A 17,108-nucleotide genomic window follows, 5' to 3' on the forward strand; every position below is an offset into this window, starting at 1 on the left:
CTCTCCGTTTTCCTCTGGTCTTTCCTGGGCCTTTTGTCATTGTGTTTAGGATTCGCTGGATAATCCAGGATGATCTCATCTCAAGGTCCTTAATTACATCTGCAAAGACCTTTTTTCCAAATAAGGTCACATTCGTAAGTACGAGGCATTAGGATGTGGACAAGTCTTTTTTGAGGCCACCGTTCATCCCATTACGGTGAGGTTCCTCTCTTTCTCCCACGGCCTTGTCCCCTTCTGCCCCCACGAAGTTCTGGAGCCTACCAGAACTTCCCAGCAGCCTCAGTCCCAGCCTGCCTCGTGCCGTACGTGCTGCCGCTTTCTGCCCCATCCCGTGGCTGGAGAAGGGGCTGCGGGAGCCCAACCCCCGCTTCCCCCCACTTCCCGCCCTTGGCCCATGCACGACGGGAGCCACCGTCCTCCGGTGGGGCCGACGTGGCACAGGGATCCAGGAGGAGTAGGGAGACCACACACAAGGATGACCACGGCCAAGGGCAGCCAACCCGCGCTGCCCTTTGCGGGAGCGGGGATCTCTCCGAGGAAGCACAGCCTTCCTCTTCGGCCGGAAGCATTCATTCGCTCGTTCGTTCATTCACTAGTTCATGGCACGCACCACCATGCGCCAGCCCCGCTACGGCCACTGGAGAGGCAGGGGACGAGGCAAAGCGTCCTCACCACAAAGCCTGCATCCAGGGAGCACGAGAAACCAGTCGTAACTGGCACCGCGCCGTGGCCGCGTGGACCCCTCCCCTCATGCAGAATGACGCAGATTCCGTTACGACTGGGTTGGAATGGCAAGTAAGTCAGGCTGCCTTCTTACTTTCTGATTTTAAAAGACGTGAAAACACCTTGGGGGCCCCTGACAGTGCCGTGAGCCCTGGGCACTGTCCACCGTGCCTGATGGACAAGCTGGCGTGGACCGTGAGCACTTTAGTGGCGAGTAACGATGCGTATCAGGAAGGAACAGTGAGCAGGGGAAGGAAGTGAGGGGTTGGCTTAGCTTGGCTAAGCTCCTCGGACGGAGTGGTCAAGGAAGGGGTGGGCCCCCGAAGGAAGGACAGAGCAGTGGAGTGACTGCAGGGAAGAGCATCTCTGCCTCGGGGATCAGCACGTGCAAAGGCTCCGAGGCCCCAGTGGAACCTGTCCTGCCTCCTCATCTGCAGAGGCTGGAGGTGGTGAGCCCCGAGGCCCTTCACCAGGCGTTTGGGGTGAGAAGTGACACTGGTCAAATTCACCGGTGGGGGCAACTGGCAGGACACTCACTCACCTGCTCTGGGGGAAGTCCACTGCTGCTTTCTTACGAATATCTGTTTGACGTGGAGGAGAGCTCTCACGCCACAGAGTCAGAGGCAGTGCGTGTTGGGCAGAGGGACCTGGGGCCAGTTATTTAGTTAGCTGTGGGATCCCCACTGTGGGCACGTCTCTACCTTCTCTGTGACCTCAGTTTCCTCCTCTGTGAGACGGTATGGTGCCCACCGAGATAATGTAGGGTGAGCATAAGCTGTACTTAACCGCCACCACAACAAAACCCCCAAGTCACGGTGGCTTAAACAAGATAAAAGTTTCTCATTTAAAGGAAGTCTGAAAGTCAGCTGTCCAAGGTCAGGATGGCAGTTCCACCGCACCATTTGGGGTCTAGTCTCTTTCCGCCTGTCTGCCCTGTCATCATCATTCATGGCCTCCATCCTCCCAGTCCACTTCGTGGCCCAACATGGCTGCTGGAGCACCAGCCATTATATCTGTATTCTAGGCTATATGCTTCCTTCCAGTAGCCGTCCTAACGCGTAGACACAACATAGCCAGTCATCCGCCAATTAGCAAAAATACAGTCACATGGCCACACCCAGCCGCAGGGGAGACTGGAAACTATAGTCTTTGATTCTAGGTGGCGAGGTATATAGTCAAAAATCAGCAGTGTTTTATTGCTCTCAGAATTTTGTGGATGTTGGAGACTGGCAACTACCTATTGGTATTCGTTTTCTCTTGCTACAGCACAATTACCCAAACTTGTTGGCTTAAATCATCACCCGTTTATTATCTTACACCTTCTGCGGGTCAGAAGTGTGGGCAACGTGTAGCTAGGTTCTCTGCTCAAGACCTCACGGGGCTGTAAGCAATGTGCCAGCAGGTGTGTTGTTTTTTTTTTATGTGTATTTATTATGTTTATTTATTTTGAGAGAGAGAGAGAGTGTGTGAACATGGGGGAGGGGCAGAGAGAGAGGGAGAGAGAGAGAGAATCCCAAGCAGGCTCCATGCAGCCAGCGCAGAGCCCGAGGCGGGGCTCGATCTCATGAACCTCGAGATCATGACCTGAGCGGAACTCAAGAGTCAGACGCTTAACCGACCGAGCCCCCCAGGCACCCCCGCCCCCCGTGGCTCCATTCCTACCTGGAGCCGAGGCTTCTTCCAAATTCATCCCGGCTGTTGGCCAAATCCAATTCCTTGTGGTCGTAGGACCGAGGTCCCCATTTTCTTCCTGGTTGCCAGCCCTGGGTCACTCTCGCCTCCTTTACAGGTGCTCCCCTCACAACACGGCCGCTTCGTTCTTCAAAGCCAGCAGGAGGACCTCTCTTCTTTTAAAGATTCATCTGATGAGGTCAGACCCACCCAGGATAATCTCCCTTTGATTCGCTCCGAGTCCGTTGGTTAGGGGCCCTAACTGCACCTGCAAAATCCCTTCGCCTTTGGGAGCGATCATTCTACGCCGGGCAGAAATCTGGGGGCCATTTCAGACTTCTTCCCTCGCACATCACCTGAGCTACCCCACGCACCTTGGGTTAGGGAGGACGTTAGGGGTAGCACAGGCACAGAAAGTCCCTGGCAAATAGCAGGCACGCGAGAGAACGATCATGGCTGTCGCTGAACACAGAGTCCTCCCAGGGAGGACGCCCCCCCGCCCCGATCCCCCAGTGAGTTGAACGATTTAGGTTGTGGCCTACAAGTGCCCAGAATCATTACCTGTCGCCCCCAGAGTCTTTGTAAAGTCCCTCATCACCTCAGCTACTCTCACATGTGCCCGGGAAGGACGATGCCATGACCTGTGTGGATCTTTGCAAACCACAGTGTGAGCCCTGGAGTGCTCCCTCTGGGCCAGGGACCCCGTCCGAGGCACCGAGCTCGTGCAGATCCGCGGGACAAGCCTGAGAGCCGCATACGCTGACCGCCGTCCCCACTTGAACACACAGGGAGGTAGAAACCGTCACACGTTTGCTGGGCCCTGCACACCTCCAGGGGGCGCTGTTTCCCGGAAGGGGTCGGGGAAAACAGCACCTCCGGGGGGGGGGGGCAGTGCGGAGGCGGCCCTGGGTCCGGGGGCCTCCGATGGCGGGACGGAGCCTCTGTCCGGGCTCGGCCCCGCCCTCAACGTGACGTCTGTCCATCCCTTCCAAGGGTACTTGCAGTGACCCCTCGCAGACGCGTTTCCCTTCGCCTGTGGATCGGTCTGGCACTGGCCTCTCTTGGTCTCAGATTTGAGGAAATAAAAATAGAAGAGGGAAAACAGAACTCGCCAAAGCCTTTCGCAGCAGCTGTTTGGACAGAGGCAGAGCGCACCCGGCCTAGGCGAGCGGCGCCCTCTCCGCCGGCCGTCTCTCAGACCCGGCGGCCAGCAGGCCCAGGAGCTGGCCCAGGAGCGGGCCCTGCTCGAAGTGCCGTGACACTGAGGTGTGGCCGCCACTCTCGTCCCAGCACCGCGGGCCATCGTTTCGCGACGGTACGAGGTCTCCTCTCTCCGGCCGCGTGTCCTAAGCAGCCGCACGAGCCTCTGTGCTCGGAACGGCCCCTTGCTGATGCGAACGGGCTGTGGTCATCGTCCTGAAATCCTTCCTGCCTTTTGAGCCAGGGCCCCACCCGTGTCCTGCCGGGCTGTCCTGTGCTTGGGGACTAGGACAAAGACTTCGGGGCCAGGCCCGGGGCCCGATTCTGACTCGACACGTCTGCCATCCAGCAGGTGCGCTTTGAGCATCGACGCACCGTGGGCGGGGTTCTGGGCCCCGAGGACGCACCGTGACCGAGGGGGAGATGAGGGCCCCGTGCTCGTGGATGGTGGTGCGTCCAGGGGCAGAGGGAGCCGAACAAGTAAGCAACCAAGGGAAAGGGGTGACAACGTCGAGCGTGGGGTGGGGATCGGTGCAGGGGAGCGGGGCGGGGGGCAGAGAGAAGGCACTCAAACCAGGTGAGGGGGGTGTCAGAAAAGGGATGTGAGAAGGGGCGCAGGCAGAGTGCACAGAAACCCCATGTGTAACGCCCCATGGCCACAGGGCCACCCGCAGACCCCCAGGGGGGGACATGAGGCCAGTAGACGCGTGACGGGCAAACTGTGATTCTCGGCCTCGGCTGCTGCCGTTTGGGGCGGGGCACCCTGCACACTGTAGGATGTTGAGCAACATCCCTGGCCCCCATTCCTCTCCTGTCCCCCAAGTGGTGATAGCCATTAATGTCCCCAGACATTGCCCCGCGTCCCCTGGGAAGACAGTCGCTCCCGGTTGAGAACCACTGATGGAGAAACGGAAGCCGGGCCAACAAGGCAGAAGCCTGGGAGCTCAGGGGAGATGTTAAGGGGCGGGGGCCCCTCCTGCCTTCTGGAAACCACCCCCCCCCCCACCGTGGTGTCCACTCGGCGGGTTGGTGACAGAGTCTGTGTGGCAGCGCCCGCCTCTCTGGGAGAGCCGTGAACACCTGCAGGAGGCAGTGAGGGGACAGCAGACGGCTGGACATTCATTCTAGGGGACAGTTGAAGGTAATCTGCCGGGGCGGGGGTGGCCACCGATCGAAGGACCTCGTACGCCCTACCAGGGGGAGAATCGGAGCCTCTTACGAGCTGGCGCACCTCGAGGCACCGCACAGCGACCACGGAGCTCCCTGAAGCCCCAGCTTCCTCTTCTGTGAAATGGGCACAGCACTCACAACCTTTCGGGGACATGGGGAGCATTAAATGAGATGACGTAAGCAGAGCACTTAGCTCAAGCACCGGGCTGATGGCCGCAGCCAGAGTGACCCTGTTAAACCCGAGGTCTCTGCCCAGCACCCTCCCCGAGCCCCACCCTTCTTCGAGTCAAATCACCCCAAAGGCCCCACTGCATCTGTCCCGTCCCCGGTTTCCTGGGCTGCTGCGACAAATGACCCCTAACGCAGCGCCTTAGAGCAGCACGGACTTACCCCTCACAGTTCGGGGGTCGGGAGTCTGCCCAGGCCGCAGGAGAGGGCTGGTTCCTTCCAGAGACTGGAGGGCCCTCGCCTTTTCCAGCTCCTTCAGCGCCTCTGCTGTCGCCCCTCGGCTTGCGGCCCCTGCCCCAGCCCCAGGGCAGGAGAGTGGCGTCCTCAAACCCCCCCACGTCTTTCTCTGATCCGACTCCTCTCTCACACGGCCCCCTGTGATGATGTTGTGCTCACACAGTCCAGGACCATCCCTCTGTGTCATCGATCCTTAACCCAACCCTATCTGCCAAGTCCCTGGTGCAAGGTGGGATGGAATAAAAAATAAATATTTGGTCTTTGTCCCCGGTTCCTGGCACAGAGCTTCTAAAACCCTTGGAACTTCCTGAGGGATGGGAAGAAGGGGGTTTCGAGATGTCGGCCGATTCCCGAAAGTAGCTCCCTCCAGCCACGTCTGAGTTTATTATGCTGAGGAGGTGACTCTTGACTGGCCAGAGGGACGGAGCCCTAGAGGAGGGCTGGAACTTCCAGCCCAAGTCCCTGAGCTCCAGGAGGCTGGGGACCGAGTTCATCACCACCGGCCAGTGATTTACTCAGTCCTGCGTACTTAATGGAACATCCGTTTAAAAAAACCCTGGGGGCGCCTGGGTGGCGCAGTCGGTTAAGCGTCCGACGTCAGCCAGGTCACGGTCTCGCGGTCCGTGAGTTCGAGCCCCGCGTCGGGCTCTGGGCTGATGGCTCGGAGCCTGGAGCCTGTTTCCGATTCTGTGTCTCCCTCTCTCTCTGCCCCTCCCCCGTTCATGCTCTGTCTCTCTCTGTCCCAAAAATAAATTAAAAACGTTGAAAAAAAAATGAAAAAAAAAACAACAATCCTGAAAAATGGGGTTTGGGGAGCTTCCTGCCTGGAGATCGTATGGGGGTGCCGGGAGGACCAGAAGCTCTGAGCCCCTCTCCCCCCTCCCCCGTTTATAGCCAGTCGGTCAGAAGTCCAGGTGACAACCTGGGACTTACAACGGGCATCCGACGCAGGGGACCCCCTAACCTTGGGTCTGTGCAAACTCTGGGTGGTTAGTGCCAGAATTGAATCGAATCATAGGACATCCGGCTGGTGTCTGAAGACTTGAAGAAGGGGCTCCTCCTAGGGTCGAGGGTCGAGGGTCGAGGGTCTCGGTGCCAGAAGTGCTGTGGGTGAAAATAGCGGACACTAGGTGACATGTCAGCTCTGTAAGGTACCATATTCACAGAGTCCAGGGACTGGGACGTGGACATCTTTGAGGGGCCCTTATTCGGCCTCCCGCACCTCGCCCCACCCCCTGTCCCTTTATGTTCTCTGCCACGGCTGTGCATCCGCCTTGCTGTTCTCAACACCCCAAGCGTGCTCTGCCTCAGGGCCTTTGTACTGGTTCCAGCCTGTGCCAGGAATGCTGCTCCCCCAGACAGCCACAGGCTGTTCCCTCAGCTTCCGTAGATCTTCGCCCCAAGTCGCCTCGTGCGTGAGCCCTGCTCCTGGCGAGGAGTTCGGTCACTGCGGTGTCCCCAGTGCCCAGCCCGTGGCTTCCCTCGCATGTTTGGTGAACGCATGTCATTGTTGTCATCAACAGGCCTGGAATCAGACGTGGGGTGTGCCCCTCGTAGCCGCACGACCTCGAGGAGGCCTTCGCCCTGGCCCTCGGCGTCCCTCCCTTTCAGATCAAGGCTGGGGTCAGGGGCTCTCGGTCGGCCTCACCCCGTGGGCACATTTGACGCCGCTTGGGGATCATCAGTGAGAAGTCTTCTCAGGTGTGCCCGGGCGTGCCAACGGAGCAGTGAACCTTCCCGCTGACTTTCATCCCAAACCCGTGGCTGTCTTCTTCGCTTTTCCCGCTCTGTGACGGGCAGTGGCGGGGGAAACTGGGGACGATGCATCTGCCCACGTTCTCCCAAACCGGCGGCATCACTTGAGGCGGCCGGCCGGCCCCCGAGCAGAAGATGGCACAGTCCCCAAGAACAGCGTGCGCGTGTGTCCGGCGGGGGTGGGGGAACGGCGGGGGCCGAGGGGGAAAGGGTGGGGGATGGAGACGCGGGCCCCCGTCGGCTCAGAGGCCCGCACCTTGGCCCTTGACCCTCAGCGCCGCGTATCCAACTTAATTATGTTATCGAGATGCGGGATGTAGAGGGTTTGATGTAGAGAAATTCCACGTTTGGGCCCTGACCCTCTCTAACCGAGTCCAGATCTGGGATCTCTTCATTTTAGGAGGTTTTTAGCAGAAGTGACCTCACGCAGCCCGGCCAGCCCGGGGTTGGGGAGCAGACCTTGGCCTCGGGGGGTGGGGAGGGGTGACCGCCGGAGGTGCCGGGGAGGAGGATGGAAAGCATCGCTCTGAGCAGATTCCTGGCCCAGATGCCTTTGGGGAGGGTGGTTTCCCCAGACAAGTGCTGGTCTTTGTTCGACGCTTGCGAAGCGTGTTGACCAAGGAGAGGATGACAGACGGCCGGGTCCCATCCCATCCTGTCCTTCTGAGCGGTCCCCGAAATAACACCACTCGTGGGGCCAAGCGGAGGCCGCTCATCTTCAGAGCCGGCCTGCTGACAGCGCTGAGCGGGCCTTCTCGGAAGCCCGGGGCTGAGATGGGGCGGCGGTCGCGGGCTTAATGCGCCGCAAGGCTCTTTGCTTCCTGGCCCTCCTGGTGACCTCCCAGGGGTATAAACAGTCCGGCGGGCCGGGGGCCTGCCTGTGTGGGCGTGGCGTTGATGGCGGAGTCTGGCACGCCTGGTCCGTGACCCCCACGGGGTCACGTATGCGCAGAGGCCCGCCACGGCTTCTGCCCGCGTGTCCTCAACCACAGTGGGGCCCTGGGCTCGGTGGTCTCACCCCGGATGGCCTTCCTTCCAGCCTTTGCCCAGCTGGGACGTCCTGTCCCCGCCGTGGGCTCCGACGTGCTCCCCTTCAGCGTCGTGCCCGAAGCCTCCGTCTGGCTGCCGGTTCAGCCTCCGAACGCTCCTTTGGTTCACACGGATTGTTCCCAATCTTAGATCCGGAAACGAACAAGGGCTCGGAGGAAGAGGTCGAAAACATTGCCCATCAATCCAGCCTTCTCCTCTCGGCGGACGGAAAACAGGACGCAGGTTTCCCTTCCTCTGGTCGGTTGAGAAACGCCTGACTCGTCCCGTCCAACACACACACGACAGCCGCAAGGGCTTCATCTCTGACTCTGCACCTGGCACTGTTCCAGACAACAGGCACGCGGCAGGCCGGGCCGTGAGAGGGATAAGGCACAGTCCACCACGTCCCCGAACCCGCAAGTGACAGCCCCCCAGCCACAGAAAGCGGCTCCGCCATCAACAGGAGAAACAGCGGCTCGGCCGGGCGTAAAGGGAGACTGACCGGGGGCATGGCGGCATCGTGGCCAGCGGTTAGGCCACCTGCTAGGACAGGGGCTGGGAGACATTTCGGCGGAGACGGGAGGACAAGGGGGGGCTCACCATCGGCCCAGGTCCCCACGACCCCTTGGGCGAGGGAAACACAGTCAACGTGATGTAATCGCATTTATCCGGGGTTTGCTACTGAAGAATGACACCCGCTCAGGAAGGAGCACCAACTTTGCAAGAGTGAATATGCACCAAGTGACCCCAGAGTGAGGGCCTCTGCCCTGGGAATAAATCAAGAAATAGCATCACCCCCCCCCCCAAGAGGTCTCTTCCGGTACAGCCCCGTCTCCTAGGGTAAACACCTGCCCAGATTCTCACCCCAAAATTGGTCTGGCTGTCAGAGAAAGGGAGGCGGACAAAGTCGAACTGATGTTTGTTCTTGTGTGTCTGGCCTCTTTCCCTGAACGTCATGTTTGTAAGATCGACCCATCTCGCTGCGTTTACCTGTAATCGGTTCATTTTCTCCGCTCTATAATATTCCATTCTGTCAATGGAGCTGATTAGTTTATCTGTTCTTCTCTTGATGGGCGTGTGGTCCTTTGGAGTTTCTGTTTGAGAAGGAGATGAAGGGTTGGGGCGCCTGGGGGGGCTCAGTCGGTGGAGCGTCCGACTTCAGCTCAGGTCATGATTTTGCGGTTCGTGGGTTCGAGCCCCGCGTCGGGCTCCGTGCTGACGACTCGGAGCCTGGAGCCCGCTTTGGATTCTGTCTCCTCTCTCTCTGCCCCTCCCCTGCTCACGCTTTGTCTTACTCTGTTTCTCAAAGATAAATAAATGTAAAAAAGAATTAAAAGAAAAAAAAAGAAGGAGATGAAGGGGTGTCTGGGTGGCTCAGTCAACGGAGCGTCCGACTCTTGATTTCGGCTCAGGTCGCGATCCCAGGATCGTGAACCCCGCGTGGGGCTCTGTGCTGAGTGTGGAGCCTGCTTAGGATTCTCTCCCTCTGTCTCTCTCTCTCCCTCTGCCCCTCTCCCACTGTCTCTCCCAAATAAAAAAGGAAAAGGCAATAAAAAAAGGAGATGATGCCGGGAACATCCTTGCCTATCTGCCTCTTGGTGAACATATGCACACAAGTCAGCGAGTCTACTCCTAGGAAGGAGATCAGAGCAGCTGGGTCAGACGGGGACTTGGGCATCGTTCGCTCCAGTCGATTCCGCCCCCCTGTCGTCCAAGGGTGGTCGAACACTAAGTCCCCAGCGGCAACCTACGAGAGCCCAGACCCTCCCCAACACCTGATATGTCCGTCTTTCTCATTCTGCATACTCTGGTGGGTTGTACCATTCAATTTTGAATTTTCTGTTTTTGAGTCTATTTTTTTGAGGGGGGCGCACAGCCACACCAAATTCTTTAGGGGCAGGGGCAGAGGCCTTACGGGCCACTGGTTGCCGACCCGAGTGCCGCATTCAGGTGCTGGTCTGGGTGTTTCCACCCACTGTCCCGGTCCGGCCCGGGAGAGAGATGCTGTGACCGGCCCCCCGAGCTGTGTGGAGGGCCACATCTACTGAGAGGGCCACCTTGTCCCTGTTCACACAAAGGCGCTCGGCAGGTGTGGGGGTGGCCCCCGGAGAAAAAGGGGTGTGGGCCCAGAGAGAGTAATTCGGGCTAGGGAGCTCACTTCGCCCTGCCAGGGCCCCCCACCACGGGAAGCCGGGCAGGTCCACCGTGAAAGCCGCTCTCGCCAGGACAGCTGTGGAAAGGAGGGTGATGTGTTTATTTATTTAGGATGTATAGACGGACTGCTTCCCAAAAAAGGTTCGGTGGGAGGCTTCACAAAAGCGTAAGCGTATGAAAGATGGGAAGATGAAACATGAAATCGGAGTAAAAGTGTGTGAAAAGGGGCTGTGAGTCAACGACTCAGGCACCTGGCAGCGGGGGAGGGGCGGCCACACAAATGTGCGAGGGGCCACCCCGTGACACGTGAGCATGACGTCGACCCCGTGGAAGGCAGACCAGAAAAGCAGAAACCCCGGGGCCCTTGCTGGGGTGACCAGCCGTCCTGGTTTGCGGGGCACTGACAGGTTTCCCCAGAGGGTGGAGATTTCGGTGCGAAAACTAAGGAAGTCCCCTGCACGCTGACTCGAGTGGGCCACCCCAGCCCTCGGTGGCATCGCGTGAGCTGCTGGATCCAGCTGTACTCGAAAGCCGGCCACCCCCACCCCCACCCCCGCTCTGCGGACGAATTCCTCGTATTACTTTGGCTCCCCAGAGAAAACTGTGCTTTTTTTCACTTTTCACATTTAATTTCTACTTATGCAGAGGTAAGTAAGACCTCTATGTTCAGCTGAATACAAGCTTGTGACAAAGAGCAGCCGTGGGCCAGTCCCCGCTTCAGTGGGAATACAGGTGAGGATCCACCAGTGTTTTAAAGACAATTTTTTAACTGTTTATTTTTGAGGGGGAGAGAGACACAGAGTGCAAGCAGGGGAGGAGCAGAGAGAGAGAGGGAGACACAGAATCCGAAGCGGGCTCCAGGCTCCGCGCTGTCGGCACAGAGCCCGACGCGGGGCTCGAACTCACAGACCGTGAGATCATGACCTGAGCCGAAGTGGGACGCTCGACCGACTGAGCCACCCAGGTGCCCCACGCCATTCTGAACTTCATTGTCCTGGGCACCTGATGGGCACTTTCAGTGCGGGAAGAAAGCACTTTTTTACTCTTTTGGATCTTTCTTCTCATATATATACACCTCTGTATTTCTAAAAAATACACCCATACTCTTCTTTCTTGACTTTCTATTTTATTTGATTATTTTTTAAAAAATGCTTATATATTTATTTCGAGAGAGAGAGAGAGAGAGGATGCACACACATGCGTGGGAGAGGGGCAGAGAGAGCATCCCGAGCAGGTGCCGTGCGGTCAGCACAGAGCCCGACATAGGGCTCAGTCTCACGAACCATGAGATCATGACCTGAGCCAAAATCAAGAGTTGACGCTTAACCAACTGAGCCACCCAGGCACCCTGTTTTATGTTTTAAACATTAGTCGTTAAGTTAAACATTAATTTCACATTGAAACATTAAAAATGCTCCTGTTTTAAACATTATTCATTGACCTCTCCTACGAAAGATGAGGATCTGACATATACAGACATATACAGACTGCATATACAGACTACTGCATATACAGACTACTCCATCTGCATATACAGACTACTCTCATACATCCTCTTGGTCTATTGATCCCAATTTTTGGTGAAATGCATGTTTAGCGTTTGCACAATTATGGCCGTGGAAATATTGTTTAACCTCGACACTATGCGGTATATTACGGCATCATTTCCTTTCCTGCACAGACTTTTGTTTTTCCTGAAGTTTATAATTGCCTCTAGAAGACAACCTGCTCGGCTTTCTTTGTGCCCCTATCTCTTTCTCCAGCTTTCCGAAAGAATTCTGAAGTTTTTTCAGTACATCAGGTAATCTATTGGGTGGCTTTCTTTTCGTTTTGGTTTTTCAATTATTCTTCCCGGTTTCCTGTCAGTGGCTTCCAGGCCTGCTGCACGGCTGGGACTTCCCCACATGCCACCCTGGGACGAGTTTTCACCTCCCTCCTGCAGTGCGTCCCCTCCCCCCCCCCCCCCCCCCCCGGTTCCTGGATCCCGTGCCTTTCATGGTTTATACTGTCGTGTGATTGGGACAGAGGCCTCCAGGAGCTACTGGGATAAGATACACGGGAGGCCACTTTTTGAAACTTCCAATATCTGAAAACATCATTCTGTCTCACACGTTGATTACTTAGCTCAATAGAAAACTTCTCGCTTGAGAATGATTTTCCTCCAGACTTTTGAAGGCCTCGTAAGGCTCGGCTCCTGCTTCTCAGAGTTGCAACATTTCCAGGATTGTTGTTCAGAAGTTCAAGGCTATTCCGATTCCTGTTCCTTTGTATACGAACTTTCCCCTCTTTCTCTGGCAAAACTTGGAGTGTCCTTTTTGTCTCCGGTTTTCCAAGAACTGTTAATGCTATGATCATTTCTCCCTCCGTCCTATCTCCTCTTTCTAGAACTCTTGCCAGTTGTGAGCCGGGTCCCAGCATGGAGCCTCTGACTTCTGCTTTTCCATCGCCATGGTTTTATGCCAAGCTTTGGGATAATAGGGTGACCAACTCTTCCTGATCTGCCCAGGACTTTCTTGGCCTTAAAACTCAGAAGCTTCCACCCCAGGAGAGCCCTCCATCCGGGGAACTACCCCTCTCCAGGGGTGGCTTCTGAGTGTTTTCCACCCCCCGGACTGTCCGGACCCACCTGAGTTCAGTGTTCCCTGAACGGCCGCTAAAGGCAACCCTGCTCATCCAGGCAGTGGGTTCTCGCGGCCTGGGAGAGGGATGGAGACCGAGTCACTCATATCACAGACACTCACGAGTGTCTGGAAAAGTCCCTGTATTTCTGGAAACCCCAAAGATAACCGGCGTGCATGACTATCATTACTGAAATTGCTGGCTGCGGCCGAGACGTGCAAACCCACTGGCCTCCTGGCGGCACTTCCCCCGCCCGCGCTACCTCTGTAATTATAAGAAAGCATTTTAAATTGTTCCAGTCCAAACAAGACCTGGAAATGCCGAGAACAGTCTGGTCGTTGGGGCTGCAGATTAACGGCCGCCGTGGAAAGGCCTGGAAAGACTTACTCATGGCCAAGGGCAGGGCTGGAGGTGATGTGCTCACCGCCTCTGCTGCCGTGGGGTTTGTAGATGGAAAGAAGGCAGCAGATCCTGCTCAGCACCCCTAGTCCCCCCGCGGGAACGGGCATGTGGGAGGGGCCCTTTAATTCGGCTGGTGCTTCTCTGCATTCTGAATAAGGATGCATTTGGAAGAACCAGAACTCAAAAGAAAAAAGCAAATATTACCACGAGGAGTCGAGCTTGGTAGTCGCTCACACCTTAGACTAAATTAATGTACACAAAGACGGAAGCAAGCCCACGCCAAAGCCGTTGCTAGAGGCCAGGTGGGACGGTGGCGGCCAAGGACGTGCTGGCGGGGAGGGAGGACCGAGGCGTGTGCCCTGATGGCGGACGCCCCCGCCTTTCTATCCCAGTGTCCACCTGCTTCCTGGCTGTGTTATTTGGCTTCCTGGAGCCTCAGTTTCCTGATCTGCAAAATGGCTATAATTATAGCATCTGCTTCATAGAGCTGTTGTAAAGATTAAAAAGATAAATAACCCCATGTGCTTAGCATATTATGATAACATGGAGCATCACAAGTGCACAAGGACTGGTGCCGTCATCATAATCATCAGGCTTCTTTGGCCATCCTTCCAGGGACCCGCCTGGCTCTGCCAGCGGAAACGATCCCCACCCCGCTGGAGGTTCCCGCCGCCCGAGACGGAAGGCGCGGGAAAGAGCAGACCGTAGGCCGGCCTCAGCTAAGTGAGACCACAATTAATTGGAACTCAACTGAGCCGGCTGCCCCTTTAACCAGACCCCGCCTCCCCCACATGTCTACACCCCACGATGAGCACAGAACAAGCGAGGACCTGCCCGGCAGGTCCTGGGAGAGGGCGGGGCCTGGCCCATCTCCTGGAAGCATCTCTGTCTGCCTCTGTCACTGGAGGTGATGCTCCAGGCTCTGTAAGAGCAGGGCCACGAAAGGGGGGGGGGGGGGGTCCACTCAAGCCCTGTGGGTCGCCACAAAGGAGAGCCCGAGCAGGGCATCACAGCCTCAGGGGGTCGCGGGCAAAGTGACCGGAAACATGCCTTCCCTCCGTCTCCTCTGGCTCAGAGATTTCTGCTTCGTTGAGCTCTTCCTGGTCAGGGTCCTTCTGATGAGCCCCCAGTTCTTGTTGAAATGAGGGAGGGGATCAGTGGGGGTGCGGGAGAAGGAACGAACGACGAGCTAAAACATTTGGTGCGGTGGGGGTCAGTGCGGGTGTGGTGGAGGCCCGTGGGGCCGAGGGACCGGAACCCACACCGCTGCCTACTAGTCCCCCTGCCCCGCCAGCCCTCCACTTCCACTTCACAAAAGCCCAGGCACAACGCGGGCTGTTTTTAGAGCGCGGAACGGAGGAGAATACCGAGCAAGCGAAATACAAGATTCTTTCCGGGGGGGGGGTGCTTAAGGAAAAGAAGGGGCATCCAGACATTCACCGATTTGAACCTCCGTCACAGATACCTGGGAAAATATTTTGAGGCGTTGATTCATGTTCCTTCTGCCTTTTCTTCCTGCCTGGAACACGGGCGTGCTGGCCGGAAGCTCGGCTGCCACCTTGCAGCTATGAGGTGACAAAGGTGTGGATGAGGGAGAAATGGGGAGAGATAGGGAGGGGACCAGAGGGTCAGAGAGGGACACATGCATGAGCACTGTAGGGAGAGAGAAGTCCAAAGGAGGGACAGGGTGAGGGGACAAGCCCATATGGGCCACCACCACTTTATCGGAACGCTGACTGCTCTGGGGGGGCCCCCCATCTGGGCACCACTGTCCCGAGCCCTCTGCCGTCTGCAGCCTGAAACAAAACGAGGGGGCCCTTACCTCCTAGCAAGGTCCGGGAGTGCTAAGGAGGGTCTGGAGGGCCCATGTCACATGTTGTCCCACCAGGGACTCTCAGTGACCTGTGCTTCTGCTTTGGAATGTGGGAAGGAGGGATCCCTCCTGGTTGGCATATTTCTTTGAGGCTTCTCCCCGGGGGGCCTGGCGGGGGATGTGTTTCCCTGAAGGTGAAGAATAAACACCGAAAATATGCAGGGGAGTGGCTCAGGTATGGCACAAACGCGGCCAGGACCACGAGCGTGGTGGGTGCCTGCGTGGGTGTGCATATGTACGTGTGCAGGTGCCTGCGTGGGTGTGTGTGTACGTATGTGCAGGCAGGGCCACGATCGTCAGAACAGCCGTCGTCCAGCGCTGTGGAATTTGCAAGGCACCTTTTCAAAAACACACAACTCGGCCGCTTAAAGTACGCAGGTCAGCGTTTTCAGTGTATTCGTGGTTGTGCACCCATCACAGGCTCGCAGAGGGTTTTCCTGGCCCCCAAGAGACACCTCAGCCTCATCAGCAGCCGCTCCCCAGTTCTGTCCCCCACCCCCCCACTCCAGCCCCACCCCCTGGCAAGCACTGATTTCAGTGTCTGTGGAGCCCTCTCTCCCGGACGTTTCTCGCAAGGCCAACCGCACAGCGTGCGGTCTGTGTCTGGCTCCTTTCGCCCCGTTCAGCCACCTCGTCGCAGGGGTACCCTCGCTCCCCTCGTCTGTGTGGCTGAGTAACGTCCCATCGTAGGACAGACCGCGGTCTGCGCATCGGTCAGTGGGTCACTGGGTCGTTCCCACTTCTGGCTTTTGTGACTCATGCTGCCGTCAACGTGCGCGTGCAAGTTTTCGCGTAGGTTTTCGTTCCTCTTGGGCAGGCCCTGAGCGGGCCTGCCGGCCCATAGAGTAACCCTCCACTTTAACTCTTGGAGAGCCGCCACACTGTTCTCCGGGGCGGCCGTGCCGTCACGCGTTCCCACCGGCCGGCCGCCCAGAAGGGTCCCGATTTTCTCCGCGTCCTCGCCAACGCTTGCTTTGGTCCGTCTTTTGACTCTGGCCGTGGTAATGGGTGCCGAGGGGTATCTTACTGTGGTCTTGATTTGCATTTCCCCGATGGCCGATGGCGCGAGCATCTCCTGGTGCGTTTCTTGGCCATTCTTCCCTCTTCTCCGGAGACGCGCCCATGCGGATCCTTTGCCAGTGTTTTCGTCCGGGCGTTTGTCTTTATTGGCAGACCACTTCTATAGACCCACACTTGGGCCCCACGTCATGGCTTCTGGGCTGGGTCCATTCTGTTGTCACCGCATCGTACAGACGGGGGATCTGACGCCCATCGAGGTCCCACAGGGACGACTACATCGTTTGTGGGCTCCAGTATACAACACGGAACGTGGGACCCTTTGTTCACGCTCGTTACGAATGTGAAGACGGTGATGGCAAAGCATTAAGCCAGGCGGGGGCCTTATGCCTGCACGGCTCTCCCACCCGGAAAGCTGCCCCCTGTCTACCTGACTGTAAAACTAACCGCTAACATTTGTTGAGCGGTCACTGTCCGCCGGGGTCTATGTGAGACGCGACCTACAGAACATACCGAGTCTTGAGACTAACGCAGCGGCTGCCGTTATTGTCTGCCTTTAAAAAAAAAATTAACGTTTATTTACTTTTGAGAAGAGAGAGGGAGACAGAGCACGAGCAGGGAAGGGGCAGAGAGAGAGAGAGAGAGAGAGAGAGGGGTGGGGAGACACAGAAGCCGAAGCAGGCTCCGGGCTCCGAGCCATCAGCACAGAGCCCGACGCGGGGCTCGAACGCACGGACTGTGAGATCGTGACCTGAGCCGAAGTCCGACGCTCCACCGACTCAGCCGCCCAGGCGCCCCTCATGGCGTGCATTTTAAAGAAGAGAAACAGAGGCTCAGAGACCCCGCATCACTTGTCCCAGGTCTCAGCGTGCACGTGGCAGGATTCAAACCGCGGTCTGACTCACGGCGTGGAGAGCTGGTGGTGTTAGCCGTGGGCGAGGTCATGGGCTCGGTTCTTCCCAGAGCCCACCTGAGACGGTGACGACAGCGACCACGTGCGGCGAGCAGTGTGTGCCGGGGAGACGCGGGA

This window comes from Prionailurus bengalensis, chromosome A3 (assembly GCF_016509475.1).
Source record: "Prionailurus bengalensis isolate Pbe53 chromosome A3, Fcat_Pben_1.1_paternal_pri, whole genome shotgun sequence".
Classification (NCBI taxonomy): Eukaryota; Metazoa; Chordata; class Mammalia; order Carnivora; family Felidae; genus Prionailurus; species Prionailurus bengalensis.